The 12,615-nt window shown below is 35.6% G+C and overlaps 1 long non-coding RNA gene across 1 annotated transcript in view; it reads right to left on the bottom strand.

Moving 5' to 3' along the window:
- Positions 1 to 12,615, bottom strand: part of LOC136408862 (uncharacterized) — a 133,549-nt gene that overhangs the window by 14,027 nt on the left and 106,907 nt on the right. The window lies entirely within an intron of this gene.

Here is a 12,615-nt window from a genome sequence, read left to right as displayed (position 1 = left end):
TACAAACGGTAGGGCTGTGTAATACAAGAAAAACGGTATGTAGAATGTACAGAATCTGTAACTGTTTTGGATCTACCGTTGATTTTTGATTACATTTCGAGTTTTTTTAAACTAAACTATACCCACTGACTATAATTATTAATCAATATGGCAGTGTTTCAAAGAAACCGTTCGATTTTTAACCCTTTGAAGTCACTTGAATTCTCGTGGCTTGTGTAGTGTGCAAACAAACTAAACGCACAGTTCTCATCGCATTAGAAATGTCAATAAACTTGTCTAGAGATAATCTCGGAAAAAAATGAAAAAGTATAGATTTGTGTCACGGAAATATCTGATAGATAAACACTCTAAACTATTAATACACGATACCTGTAAGGGATTAACGTTTATCCTTTATTATTTCCACACATAGATGTTTGTTACCGTGGAAGGCGCCAGTTGGGGATTTCCTAACTACATAGTTTCAGATAAAATCCAACAAAAAATTTCCGCGATTGCTCAATGAAGAATTTCTTAAGGCAAGTGGTGTTTTCCCACAGATCCATAAACAAAAATGCAAACGGAGCAAAAAGGCCAAATTAAAAGTTGTGAGATGAGCTTATACAGCAGACTGTATTTAAAAATTAACCATGGTTTTAAGAGCGGCTAAAGCGAACGGGTCAAAGGCAAAGCCCCTACGAGACCTTTTTTCGAATGGTATTACCATATCTAATCGGTTGGAGAGCGGAGTTGTGGCCGAGTGACTGACCGCTCCAATAAGAGCAAAAAAATTTTACTAGGGGAGCAAGTGGAACATAAATAGCCCCATGGTAATATTCGAGGAATACACAAAATTAACACAAGAAAAATGTATAGGAAAGGTATGCGAGCATCGAGACGACGACGATGACGATGATGATGACGTTGATGATGATGATGACGTTGATGATGATGATGATGATGATTATGATGACGATGATGTTGATGAAGGTTATGAGGATGACAATTATTATGATGATCATCTTGGTGTCGGTAATGAAGAGGAGGATAATGAATAAGAGGCGTAAGCTTTTTATAAAAATTGCTGTGGTAGCTTGGGCAAAAACATTCGTGAAATGTTGAGCAGTAACACGTGAGTGTATTAAAAAAGTATTCTATGAAAACTATTGAAAAGTCTCAATGGCAGCGCCGATTTCTTGAATTGCAGGCCAAACAAATTGTTTGTTTACCTAAAATGCCCAGTTTAATTACGCCATAATTTTGAAAATTGACCTCTCGTTCATGGGGTGGGTGGCAGAGTGTGCAGGAGCAACAGAAATCTTCGAGAAAAATTAGTTTCACAGATCTCGAAAATGTAGACTTCCAATATTTCAAAATCAGCCCCAATTTTCGCCTCCAATATAAATCTGAAGCGTCACTTGGGTCTGCGCCACTAAACCGTTCATCATACATATTCATAACCGACCATTTATATCCGTTTATACGTAGAGTGGTAAAACAAAAAGACCTGTCAACAAATTATGATTCAACGCCATGAATATGGTAATTCCGACCCGTTTTCGGAGGTGATACCTCAAGGTAGAGGCCTAACAATGGGTCATTGTTTACGCTTGTTAAATTCGGTGTAAAGTTACACACAAAGGGCTGGGCTCGGAGATGACACATTTTTTGGAGTAAAAATGTAAATCTCTATCACTTTTTTTCTCCCCTGTAGGTAAAGCTGATTCAAAAAACCCATCAATTTCTACATAAACAACTAACGTTAATGATTAATTCACTTAAGTAATCTCCATTATTTAAATATCCGAAAACATCAGGAAAGCGTCCATATGTCGAGTATAAGAGTCGTGAAGTGTACCTGAGACCTACGCAGTCGTATAATACGTATTTAAAACTAAAATTATTCATTTTAGATATGCGTCGTTCGAGAGGTGCAACATGTATGAATGAAGTGTGAATGACGAGGTAAGAAAGTGAAAATACACCTATTTTCAGTCAATAGTTTTGTTTTTCTGTTTGCTCAGAGTGTCTTGTGGGTTTGGGGAGCAGAGATTGATAAGACGTCACTTGTGGGTACTATAAATGGGTTTTGTATGAGAATATTTCCATATCTAGAGAAAATCAGTGAATATTGATGAGACAACAGGATACATTTCTTCTTACTTAATCTTTTTAAGATGAAGGAAAGATGCACAGAATTTTTGAATTTCTGGCTCAGAGTGGCTAAACGAAAGACAATTTTGGAAAATCTAAACTTTCCGAATAGAAACGTGCAAGATTTGGGATGAATCCGGTAATGAGTGTAACAATAGTGTCTCTTAGAATAATGGACTTTTTACGATTCCACCGACTTTCACACATTTTTCTAAAGTAACGTGCCGCAGTTTTTCAAATTCAATTTGTAATGTGAGGATCTTGAAAACCGCAAGAGGCCATCTTCAGTTAAATTATGCCAAATTGACATGGTTGCAAGCAATAATCACATAATAATAATTTACCAGTAACAGTAATGATTCACTCATTCAATTCCACCCCTATATGACATTCTACAGGGCGATCCCACACAAATAGACTATTTTTATCCTGAGTGCTTTCATTGTCCACTTTCAGTACCTCAATTTGCTTCACTGTGACGAGGTGCACGTTGAGTTGATTTTTCTTTGCAATTTCTAGAGCTTTTTCCCACGTCACGTTCTGCGTACGTTCCTGCGTATTTCTCAAAAGTGTTCGGTTCTTCAAAGTTGAAAAAGGCCGTTCGCTGACAATGTTTCATTAACAGGAAAGTCGCTTGTTTCAAATCGGCACGATTTTCTGGGAAGTCCGGGCCGTTAATTTTTACGCCCTTTGGCTACCTTGAGGCGCCAAAGAGGTTCACGTAATTTCATTAAGGTTCCTCTAATTTACGACCCTGTTTATAGTCAAGTTTTAACCGAACCCTTTTAGAAAGCGAAAGCTTTGAATGTTACACCTTTTAATAAGAAGTCTTATCGAACAAGGCGAGATCCTATCACAGGCAAAAGCCTAAGTAAAACAGCGACCCTGTTAATCGAGCAGGGACAATAAACTCTTAAGCAGATCGATATCGGTCAGTTTGTCAACTAAAATGCTCACCTATTATTCCTATGCCCCAGATCGTTCCGATAGAATCGGGAAGAGGTATAAATTGAGGCTGACGAGATTTTTAATAGTCTCAGATTTGTAGCTCTAAATCATGTCACTTCTGGTATGTGTCGAAATGATACTGAATCGATTAGAAGTGCTCTTTTATATGGACGCATTATTACCGTACATTCTCCATTTTGACCCTAAAATATACTCGAAGAATATTAATGCCCCGCCTACGAAAATAGAGTCCTTTGCCAAAACCCTTTGGCCTCTATAAATATTTAATGTAAGTATCGACTTTTCCCATTGTCTTCGTCATTGGTGTGGGTTTATTTTGGTCAGCCTTTTTAGGGAAATCTTGGGCGACCTCGAGAGAAACAGACTGTGAAATTTTATGTGTAAGGGAAAAATATATCGGGAAATTATCGATAGATCAAAAATTTGCAAATCTAGAGCCTGTGAGTTGGAGCTATACGCACAAATGGAATAAGCCGTATGAAACTCGGCATTCAAGATTAAAAGGAAAGTTGTTCGTGTGGAAAAAGTTGGTGCAAAATTAGCTCAGTTACTGAAACCGAACAAGAAACAACTTTTCATCCACTTTGGGAAATTTATTTTGAGATCGCTTTCTGAGGTGTCAGTAGAGTTGAAAATTAGATCATTTACTGAATTTTACGAATTAATCAAGAGGAGGATTTTACCTCCGCAGCAAACTAAATTTTCAGTAGGATTTTTTTCCGCATAAGCTCTCTTAAGGCCTTTTTAGGTGACCAGAAATACCAATTCCGGATTTTTATGTGTTTTTGGAATTGAGCAACATAGGCTATACTAACTCGGTAGATAAATTTATTTGAAATGGAAGATTGGATTGATTTTTAGCTGTTTTTCGAACTCGAATGACAGTGTCAAAATTGATCCATTGTGTAGATGAGATGATATATAATGTAGTTCTAACCGTTTTGGAGATACTTAACATTTTTAAAGTTTGACATCGTTATTTTACACACAAAATCCATCGAGTTTGAGTCAATTTTCAGCCAGTTTTTTTCCAAAAATCGATTGTCAAAAGTAACCCAACTCTAACCGTTCTGCAGATACTTTACAAATTTGAAATTTAACAGCATTAGTATGTTTCTTTGCCTTATCAGTTTCTGTGCACAATTTAACCTGACGCGGCCCTGGTAATTAGTCCTCTAAACTATCAAATTGTCCTCACATTATCTATCGCTATTCTCTAGTTTCAAAAACAGTGGCGGAACACGTTGGCTTCAAGAGAAACACGATGCAATAAATTAAAGTATTCTACATTAAAGCGCTGCACGGAGCAGTTATTATTTTATAAATGAAATGGAAAAGTTTAATAAGCATTTAAAAAAGGAAATTCCTTGCATTTTGCACAAGTTTGGTTTCGACAGCTCTTAATCCACCAAAATGAATTGCCATGGCCAGCTCCATGGGATTAAAATGCGCTTAGAGTCTTAAAAATGGATTTCTGAGTTTATCTGCTGATTTCGCTAATGTAATTCTATACACGGGATGTGATTAAATTTAGGACTTTTCTCAGCAAAATTAGATCCTTACCCCGAGTGATCTCAGGGTGGCACAATTCACCCAATCCAGGTTGAAAAGAGAATTTTGGCTAAACCTCAGTCAAAACATGAAAATCAATATAACTGAAGTGCGTACTCGATTACTTCCTCTTAAATTAATCCCAGACTTTACTTAAAAGTGCCTAAAAATAAACACGTCTCGAAAGTACCTAATTCCGAAACGTATCAAGTTTAGGATCTCCGTAATAGGTTCACACCAGAAAAGTATCGATCTAGGTATAGAGATAAGCCCAAAGGCTGCTTGGGTAGCTAATTAGAGATTTTAACAATTTTTAAGGAAAGCAACGCATTTAATCTTCTAGGAGATTAGTTATCTTTAATCTCATTATGTTAAGCTCACTTTTATGTTCCAGTTTACTAAAACATCGAATTTTCCGAGATCTTGTAAATAATAGAGAAGTTTTGAATAGTGGAGAAAATTTTTAGGGTTAGTACAGAAAATTTTCTTGGAACCCCGGGCGGTCAACTACTCAGAAAAGTTCAACAGGTTTTTTTGAATTACGCTCAAAGAATTTTCGTCCTGTCTCAGAACTTTTTCAAGTCAGTTCAAAAATTGCTCATAACACCTCGTTCAAAATTTGAAAAATTACTCAAAATTGGTTCTTCTCCAGCAGTATTTTTAGCAGATTGGGCTCTCCACGTTTTGAAATGCGCCATTTCATTGTTCTAATGCCTCAAATGGGATCAGAGCCGGCTCAGAACCGATTTAATCAAGAAGATTCCATCGTTGTGTTCTTCGAAGCACTATTTTCAACGTTTTTTACAGAATCTCCTGATTGTGACCAACAACACAGGGGTTCGAGCCTGAAGAGGACTCGAAAGGAACTTTACCAGTAGTTTGACTCCAATTAGGCAACATTTCAACTGGATAAATATCCTCGTTGGCAATGGAAATTACAAAAAGCATTTTTCCATTATTCGCCCACAATGGACATCTCATTCCGGAATGGAAAAGTTTGTTGCCATGCCGGAAGTTTGGCGCAGTTGTTAAAACTTTTTCGTGTTTTCGCGACTGCGTTGGCATGCATTATGTGAACTTACATTGGATTTGTAGCATTGCATAGAATAACAATAAGTTTAGTTTGGAAAATGTATCGATCCTGGAAGCAAATGAACTGGGAAAAAGATGCTTTAATGCTGAATTTATGACCGAAAATATTTCCTCAAACGCAGCCATTGTGCAAGAGGTAATTCAGTTTGTGGAAATGTGAAATTCTTCTGTGTAGAATTGCATAGAATAGTGATGCGATTATTAAGGGAAATTCGTAGCGCATGAAGTTTGATTTGAAATAACGCAGTGGTTTAAGAAGACAAATAACAACAATAAAGACAAAATAAATTAAACTAAGTTTTCTTCCCTTTTTAACACATTCTTGCGGCTATTTTTTAAAATTTACTATGTATATACAGGGTTCGTCTTTGATAGCTGACCAATCCGTATATGGAAAATTAAAAGTTCAATATAATTTTGAAGTTTGTATTTTTGTTTTGTGGAAAAAATTTGACGTTGTAAAAATTTTCAACTTGATATGACTTCCGGTTAACCGGAAACTGACCCTTACTTCATTTTTTTTAATGGAACATGGCAGTTTTTTTAGTGAGAATGGATTTTGTGTCGAGAATAAACGTAAGTTTTATAACACAACATAATACCGATTCTCAATTGTTTTTGATTTATTTCGATTTTTACGACTTTTTTGACACTTGTAGAGCTTTACTAAAACTCAATTATTTAAAAAATTATTTGACATAAAGTGATGAGGTAAATTTTTAAATTACTGAAAATGAACACATTTTTGTAAACAATTAAAGAATTAAGAAAAATATTTGAAAAAGTTTTTCAAAAAAATTATTGAAATTTAGAATTTTTAAATTCAAAAAAGTAACTTTTTTCAAATAGTACCTTACAATTATTTTTGCACCATTCAATGGGTAAGAAAAAAATCAACAAATACGATATACATCATAAGTATTAAAAAAAAATTCTTATTGAGTATTAATTCTTTATATATAGTTTCCGGTTAACCGGAAGTCATATCAAGTTGAAAATATTTTTACAATGTTAGATTTTTTCCACAAAACAAAATACAAACTTCAAAATTATGTTAAACTTGTAATTTTCCATGTACGCATTGTGTCAGCTTTCAAAGCCGGACCCTGTATAATTTAGTTAATATTAAATTCAGCGTATTAAGGATTTTCAGATTTGGTCAGGTATGCCATTGATTTTTAATACATAAAGTTTAAATTTTCATAAATACAATACACTTTTACAGCTACTGATTAATGACAAAGTCAGTGGTAGGGTATGTTAGGCCCAATTGTCATTAATTTCAAAAATTCTGCTATTCATTTAACCTGGCTTATCACAATTGGCGGTATTATCCAGGTACGCCTATGGTTTCCAACAAATACACCTGTCAATTTTTGTTTCGTGAAATCAGTGGTGGAGCATGATGATCTCAATTTTTAATTATTACTCACGTTTTCACCGAAATCGCATGATTCGAGAGATTACTCATCTTAATATTAATTTTAAACAAATATTTTTGAATTGCAAATACTTTCCCACTCAAACCTCCATAACATCACGGTTCCCAGTAAAGTTTTCTGCTTGAATACAATATTCTCATACAAAATTCTTTCACACTTTCAAAATAATTTAATTTACACTGCCTTATTTACCCAGATTAACGCAGTCTTGAAGACAATTGTATATAAAATATGTACAATTCTGAGGAATTTTTATCTTCTATTTAACATTCCAACGGATTTATGTAGTATAAACATAATTAGATCTCTTAGATATAAGCCCGCTAGACAGTGAAGTACGTCTATAAAAAATAATTGTCTCTGATGGGTTCATTTGGAATCTGAAGCCTCCTGGATGGCTCATCTCAATTATTGCTAGAAAAGCGGTTGAAATTAAATCGAAAATTGCAAATTTAATTAGAAAGGGTTACCGATTTATATCTGACAATTTCATGTACTTAAATTAGTAATTACTTATTTAAATTACCCGCCTAATTAGCTCTGATTGTGATATTAATTAGAAACAACTGTCTGTCTAATTCAAATAAAAATAAGAATAAACACGCGTGAAAATATTCCAGGAAAGTGCAGCAATTCGTATTGTTTGTCGGTTGTGTAAGTGAAAGTAATCAAAATTCTTTTAGATGGCATTCGCTAACAGTTATTTTGAAATAGCGCACTATATGGCTTGTACTATCTGTTATTATCGGAATTTAAATATTTGTGATTTACTTTTCGAACTGAGGCAAACAGTTGTTGGAACGAGAAGTTTCAGTAAATAGGCGACTGAGACAAACAGATGGAAAGTTCTTCAGATACACGGAACTTTGCAAAAACCGACTTCTGAGTCCCTAAATTCTCTGTAAGGCATGATTTTCTTGAAGTTTTTTCACCTAAATGAGAACAATTACCAGTTGGAATACGTGATTCTTCTGGAGGTGCACAGATGGCGCTGCCATAGAACGAAACGTGACGCTGGCAATTTCTCACCACTGCGCGTTGCTATAGAGTATACATATAAACCGCGTTTACGGTACATCATTAAAGGGAGAAACTCCTAAAGAGTCCAACTCGCACGAGTTCTATGGAAATGATTTTTTACTGTTGAGTCAGATCTGACTTTCTTGCAAGATATTCTCCTGTTTGAGACGGATTGACCATTTTTTTCGGCAACCTATACTTGCGTCAGGCCTTATTTCCAAGCAAAATAAAAGACAAAATTCCCCCGTAAAATTCAGATATTTATGAAGAAATATGGTGCAGCTACAAAGCGTCTGTGCAATCGCTAATTAGAAAATAAATCAACGAAGATAAGTCCGTGCGAGTTAACGAAGAGAAACACGTGACAAGGTACTACCCAGCATTAAGCAAATCATGATAAATACCTTGTCGCGTACCAATGTTTCCTTTTACGTAACGCACGGTACTTGGCATGGTGCTGGTACCTAATTAACCTATCATACTCCTCATTGCTTTAATTGCTTCAATGGCGCGCGCCGACGTGAACGCCACAACAAAATGGCCGACGCTATTTATTTATGGCGGCGCCAATTTACCTTTAATTTACTGCCGCCGATTTATGTCCGCCAAGGAATGTCAAAGTGAAATTTACACAATGGGCGAGTTGCTTTTTAAACGCGCACCGCCTTGGAAGAAATTTGCTGGTTACTGGCATTGGCTCGAGATACCACCCTAGGAGCTTTTCGAGAAGCCTACATCAGAAGAAACGCATTTAGAAGATTCACTTGGACGTTTATTAGGAAGACGAAGATGAAAAGTTAACTTCTGAGAAGGTAAAATTTCTGAGTAAGTTGAAAGTAATCTCAAAGGAACTATTTTTTTAAATGAAGCAATCTTTTTTGTAATTTTTGAATATTTTTGAGCGCACCTTGGAATCATTCCAGGTTTCTGGAAGGCACTCCGAAAGTGAAATTAACAGAAATTTATGCCCTTTTGCATTACCTATTTTCAGACCCCTGCAAGAAAATTCTCTTGGGGTCACTCAAGAAGAAGCGCCTCAAGATATTTTTGGAACTTTTCTTGGGTCGAGTGGTGTATAAAACCAGATCTCATAATTTAAATAAATTCCTAACTACAAAAACATTCAGCTATTCAATAATTTTGCACACTGTGTTCAATACCCGACCACACCACATTAAAGTCACACTTTCTACAGCTATAAGTTATGCTGCTTCCATATAAAGAGGCGCCTCAAAGACATATTTATGCATTTCTTCTTAAGTCTTTTCACACTTAAGGCTTTCAGCCAACTAACTCCGAGATATTGTCAAAACAGCCATCATTCCACTATTTACATGTTCATAAAGCAGCATTAAAACACATTCAAACGCCAATAAAATGTTTCGGATTTGGGCTAGGACTACGTAAACCATTGATGAGCAGGCTTAATTCGAGGGTATAAACGGATTAGTTCATGGTAATGATGGGATGATTTTGGAGATGGGAAATTATTGCCGAAACCGTTAGTGGGTTTGTTAGTTTATACACAGTAATTTAATTTGAAGTTCGATTTATTTGTGATTGAGGCCAAATTTTCGAAAATTATACGATAGTTACTCAGGTAGAATCTCAACGGTAATGAGTTTTTTACTCCGGAATCCCCCAATGCATCATGTATGAAAGGTGCAGTTTTTAGCTTGATTCAAAAAGAAACAGTGGCGTAACAGGATCGGTACCGTCCCGAGAGGGGGGAGGGGCGGTCGAAATTGAGCGGCAGACCAGGAAAGAAGCGGACTTTTCTAGTCAGCGATTTTTCTTGAGGGTAGGGCGGCGGTGATTAAAAATTTCGCTCAGGACCCTAAACTTGCTTAGGCCGGCCCTGAGCAGGATTCTCCGCTTAAATACAGTGTGTAACATTTAACTTGGAATAATGAATTATCTCGAATACCAGGCATCCTATAAAGAAGTGTTTAGTACCAAACTTTAATCACTCTAAGGCGGAAGTGTATTGGTGCTAAAGTTGATTTCCCTCCACCTCTCGCGTGGGCGGGGTAGTGGTTAACTTTTTAATTTCAAATAGCAATCCCCATTTTTTTGCAGATTCGAATAATATGGCTAAAAATAAGAAAAATATGTCTGAAACATTTTTTTCGATTAATACTAGAAAACACTGTAATTAACGAAATTTAATTCATATTTTAAATGGTAACCTTCACTTTTAAAAAAATTCTATGGGACAAAAAAATCTATGGCAACAAGCTGTGATAAATAAACCATGACGTAAACAAATAAAACATCTACTTTTAAACATTTTGTTGTTAATACTGCTTCATGATGGAGTATTTGACCGTATGCAAGAAAATCGGAATGGTTTTGGTGTATGGAGAAGCTAATGGGTATTTAGATAATGCTGTCAATCTCTGCGCCCAGCGTTTTCCTGAAAAACCACGATCCTGAACTTCTTCCTGTTGTGTGATTAAAAAAATTATTTATGAAGGGGCTGTAAATCGGAAAAAAAGAACTCGCCCAGCTACTGTGTGTGGAAAAAATAATTGCAGTTCTAGGTGCTGTGGCTTTTAATCCCCAAGCGAACATAAAAGAAATATTAGGATTATCAAGAATTTCTCATATGAGTGTGTGAAGAATTCTGAGGATGCTCAAGTTTCATCCTTATCATATCTCTTTACACAACAAGAGCTCCAAAAGGTAGATTTTCAACATCCTTTAGACTTTCATCAGCGAGCATCTGGAGAGATAGAACGAAATCCCAACTTTTTCTGTTGTGTATTATTCTCTAACGAGTCATCGTTTATAAATCATGGTACAGTTAATAGACATAACATGCATTATTGGAATGTTGAAAATCTGCATTGGCTTCAACAAGTTAAGCACCGGCGTCCTGGGAATGCTAACGTATGGTATGAAATCATTGGTAATAAGCTTATCGGTGCTCATACAATTAAAGGCAATTTGATTGTGGGTGAATGTGAAACTGTGAAATATACCGGAATATTTTGGAAAATGAACTGTCTATACTACTCCAGGACTTAAACTTAAAAGTGTGTCAGACTGTTGTCCAGCCCACTATTCTGCGGTGGCAAGAGAAGTTCTTAACGTTATTTTAATTGTCGATGTGTCGGCAGATCTGGTGCGGTAAATTGGCCTGCTAGATTTCCAGATCTTACTCCGCCGGATTTCTCTATGTGGGGATATCTTAAAGATCAGGTTTATAAATAAATACCAACGACACGTGAAGATATGATTCTGCAAATTATAAACGCTTGTCTCAATATTCCAGAAGACACCCTTCGTAAATGTGAAGAATCCTTTAAAACACGGATAAATAAACGCATTAAAGTTCAGGTTCATATCATTTTGAGCATTTAGTTTAAATGAAAGCTAGACAAAAGTTCACGTTTTCATTCATTTTAAAGCAGATATCATCAAACCTTTCGGTAAATCATAAGTTAAAGAGAAATTGAATTTCTTTAACTACAGTAATTTCTAGCATCAATCGAAAAAAATGTTTCGAATAAATGTTTCTTAGTTTTAGCCGCATTATCCGCATCTGCAAAAAAAAACGGATGTTGCTATTTGGCACTAAAAAGGCAACCCCCACCCTGCTTTCACGGGGGTGGAGAGGAATCAACTTTAGCACTAATACATTTCTACCCCCAGAGTGATTAAAGTTTGATACTAAACATTTCTTTATAGGATTCCTGCTATTCGAGATATTTCGTTACTCTAGGTTTAATGTTAAACACACCGTATACACCACTGGGTGATTTATTCCCTTTCCAAAGATATAAGGCCAACATAAGTAATCTCCATATCTCGATGAAACAAAATCATTAAGCAGTTAAAAAATTGTAAACCAATGAGTTTTATTTACTTTTAATTTTGCAGAATGGAGTGGGATAAAGTCTAACGCTTACACTTCTTCCCAATAATTCACGTAGTTTATGATTGAAAAATACACACTTTAATAACCTCTCAATGGTTTCGGATTTCTTTGTTTAAACAGTCGTGTTTGCTCAAGACGAAAACCACATTTTTATCGGTGTTAGTATATTTTAGAATTCAAAGTAGGTTGCAATTATTTGTTGAAAAAAATCTGTTTGTTTAACCTCAAGTGTTTGTGCCATAGTGTCTAAAGACACAGTAATTTTTAGTTATGTAAGAGTTGTTATGACTGCCTATTTCGAAATCAGAGGAGCGGTCTCAAGAGCTGTGGTGGTCCGATGTCAATTAAAGTTTTTCAATGCCAACGCAATTGAAATTTTTCCGGTTTTGGGTTTATAGTGTTTGTCCACTTAATGCGGAAATAAATTTTGCTGGCAAAATCAACTGAGAATTAATTCAATTTTATTACGACTTTTGACAATGTAATAATGGCTGTTTTAGCATTGCAAAATGACTCCTCAACAGA

This window comes from Euwallacea similis, chromosome 5, assembly GCF_039881205.1.
Source record: "Euwallacea similis isolate ESF13 chromosome 5, ESF131.1, whole genome shotgun sequence".
NCBI classification, from domain to species: Eukaryota; Metazoa; Arthropoda; class Insecta; order Coleoptera; family Curculionidae; genus Euwallacea; species Euwallacea similis.
The sequence above is the reverse complement of the archived record's forward strand: the minus strand, read 5'-3'. Positions and strand labels throughout refer to the sequence as shown.